The sequence below is a fragment of the Pteropus vampyrus genome, unplaced genomic scaffold (genome assembly GCF_000151845.1).
Source record: "Pteropus vampyrus isolate Shadow unplaced genomic scaffold, Pvam_2.0 Scaffold738, whole genome shotgun sequence".
NCBI lineage: Eukaryota > Metazoa > Chordata > Mammalia > Chiroptera > Pteropodidae > Pteropus > Pteropus vampyrus.
In genome coordinates, this window is record NW_011889519.1 from 35774 (window position 1) to 39142 (window position 3369).

At 57.0% G+C, this 3369-nt stretch overlaps 1 long non-coding RNA gene across 1 annotated transcript; it reads right to left on the reverse strand.

Moving 5' to 3' along the window:
- Positions 1–850: 850 nt before the first annotated feature.
- On the reverse strand, positions 851–1486 carry LOC111734040. The gene is made up of 2 exons (XR_002778270.1): positions 1318–1486; positions 851–1205 (listed from the first exon to the last, which is right to left on the reverse strand). It is a non-coding gene; the product is annotated as an uncharacterized LOC111734040 (long non-coding RNA).
- Positions 1487–3369: the final 1883 nt, after the last annotated feature.

The following is a 3369-nucleotide window of genomic DNA, read 5'->3' on the forward strand; positions in this document are numbered from 1 at the left end:
ACGTTTCCTTCTGGTTCCTGCGCTCGCCTGCGCCCAGGGACAGGAGCCCACGGAGCAGAGACGCCCGGGACCCACGGCAGGCCGGGGGCGGGGGGTACGGGGTCCCCTGGCTCTACGCTTTGCAGTGCTGAGGGAAGACTGGGGCCCTGGGCAGACACGCGATGCCCCGTGGCCCAGCCACATGTGTCCTGCAGCGTGCAGGCCCGCAGGCCCCCGTGACGAGCCGCAGCTGCAGACAGGCCCTCGGGGGGGCGGGCCTCAGGACAGCCTGGCCTGCTGGGAAGCCCTGACCCCTAAGCGTGATCCCCACCTCCCCCCATCCTAACGGCCAGGTCAGAGCCACAGTCGAGGCCTGGCCTCTGCGACTCATAGTTCTGATAAAGGGACCAAAGGGAAAAACAATGACCAGACCAGACGAGGACACCATGGTCCTCGGTGGTGGGAACTGACAAAGCCACACGGCGGGGAAACGAGGTGTCTTGAAAAAGGCCAGGGTGTATTTGGAGCCGGGACTGGGGCTGAGCGCCAGGGTCGCCCTGGGTGGAGAGAGAAGCCAAGGAAGGGCACGTGCTGGAAGGCGGCTCGGTGGGACTGCTGAGCCCGGAGCACAAAGTGCCTCGTGGGAAAGTTCCCAGGGCTCACGCCGACAGGAAGATGTTAGAAGAACTTAAACTTGAACGTTTCTGTCCTACATCAACTGCGGGCGAAGCCAGGCCACAGGCCGCGGTGTCTGTGCAGGGAACTCACTTACTTAGCACCGCCAAACCCCGTGAGCCACAGGCCTTGTTCCGCCCCGGGTCTCTGGCTGGGCTCCCACGGGAAAGGCTGGTGAGCCTCAGCTGCCCCACAGCTTCCTGACTGGAGCCCCGAGGTTTCTGCACAGGGACAGGGGGACTCTGCAGGGCTGTGTCTTTGCTGCTGGCGCAGAGATACACGGCGGAGTCTTCCGGCACCAGGGCGTCCAGGTGAAGGTTTAAGTGGGAGCTGTCTGGGCATTCAGGTGTGAAGCGGCTGGGAACGGACACGTTTTCACTTATTTCCTTAAAGTTGTAGACAAACATGAGCTCTGGTGGCTTCTGGGCACTCTGTTTGTACCAGTACATAGCATTATGTCCCAGACGTTGTTCACATTTCCAACGACTTCTTACTGCTCATTCCCATGGTCAGGTGTGTGGGTGTCTGAGTGATTCCAGTGTCCGTGGAGACTGCCGGGGCAAAGGGACAGAACTCAGACAGAGCTCAGGAGGACGGGTGTTGCTGCAGCCACAGGGGACGGGCTTGGAGTCCAAGGTCAGCCCGTTTGAGGCCAAGACTCACCTGCTCCCAGGAGACAGAGGGCCGCACAGCAGAGCAGCGCGCAGGCCATGGTGGAGTCGGGGCCGAGGGGCCGTCAGCTGACTAGGAGGTCCTGGCAGGGGGGCGGGGCTCTGGTCTCCTCGGACCTGGTTGGTGGTTTCGCCTCTGATGTCACTGTCCCTGACGGTGTCCCCAGCCCTAGGGGACGTATCTTCCTCCCCGTTCACGCCTTATATAGATGCTCGTGGAAGGTGGATGGGAAGGACGGGGGGTGGGCGATTCCCCTGACAGCGGCTCTTTTGCCATAAGCTGCCCCCCTGCCCGTTACACAGATTCTCTCTCCCCCTCCCTTCCCGCACTGTCCTGGGCAGCAGACCGTTTCCTCCGCGGGATCTCCTTTCCCCCTGCTCGCTCGGGCAGGGCATCACTCACACCTGTCTCCCTCCGCGTGTCAGCTCCACGGAGCCCTCTGTCTAGCTCCACAGAGGGAGGAAGACTGGACGGGTCGGTGCCAGTCATTTAAATGCAGACCTGTGATGCTGGCCTGTAGCCAGACACGGGGAGAGGTGTTAGGGGCCCATACAGGGGAAAACCCGCCTTCGCCCCTGTGCTGAGGACACGGGGCCTGGTGGAGCTTGGAGCAAACAGGCTACTAAAGATGTCAGCAAGGCATTGGGGCAAGACACAGGAATCTCAACTCGCTGATGATTTTAGTTTCCCATCTTTAATGTCCACAGCTGATGCTCTCAACTGACATGAGGACGCAGCCCCAGGGCCCCGGCTCCTCTTGTCCCCACATCCCTGCAGTCAGTCCCAACCCCCTCCCCTCACCCCAGCTCAGAGGTTTCCATGGGGCCACAGCGCCTCCTCGTGGCCAAAGTTCGCAGGCCTCTCACCAGCCCAGGGGGCACCAGCCACCCAGACCCAGCCCTGACTCCACAGACAGGGAGCTGCGGTGATGGGCATGAAAACCCAGGGCAGAGCGAACGAGACAGAAGCCACCGAAACAGCAGAAGCGGCTGGTGACAATGCCGCTCGGCCACACACCAAGGACAATCCACGTTCACCCTGCGGAGATCGGCTCTGCCTGGATTCTCGGTCATGAGCAGACACCGCCCTATGAACAAGCTCCAAACGGCCCGTTCACCCCCAGAATCCTTCTCTAGTGGGGTCACTAAACACAGTCACGGATAAGCACCGGGGAACAAAACGCATCGTGTGATGCTCAAGACACATATTCTGAATTTCAGCGATTAAATCGCTACAGGCATGTGACAGTGCAGTTCCTCATTTATCACACGCCAGGGACACGACAGAATGACCCCCAAAGCCCCGTCCACACCTGCAACGTGAGAAACCCAACCAGGCCCCTCTGCTCGGCAGCTGTGCCCCAGTTTGGGACAAGCTGGGACGACAGGCCCTGAGCCATTTCCAATCACTATGTAAACTACCTACTTATCCTTTTTGTCCAACTATGTTATTGGAATATCATTAAATTGCCCAAAATGTGCTATTAGGCCAGATTTGAGTTTTCATTCTAAACAATTTCAAAATACGAGCACACACAAAAATGAAGTGATGTGTAATTGCTAAATGATTTTTACCGTTTATTATCATGTTAGATATTTATCACCAAAGTGGAACCACAAAAATCTGGATAAATCTGCGTTGGGGTCGAGAGGGTAGTTACCCATGCTTCAGGTCAAAAGCTGGTAATGAAATTTCTTTTAACCCAGGGGCGTGCTGGGCCAGGAGGAAAATGCTAGCATGTTTCTAATGTAATAAATTTCCCCAGATTTTTAATGTGGCCCGTGAAACAAAAACATAACGGTACCTGGGCTGGAATTTGAGCAAAGGGAATCAGATATTCTCTCCTGCACCGATTGCACGTAGGAGGGGCCTCCAACCCACGGCCGGTGGAGATATTTCATTCCTAGACAAGAACCTAAAATTAACCCTCGTGGAAAGGCTAGCACTGTTCCTATTAAAATTATTATGACGGACACACGCGACAGCAGGAAGTCACTCTGGCTGCCCCCTCTATATGAAACAGCGAACGTCTGAAGAGATAAA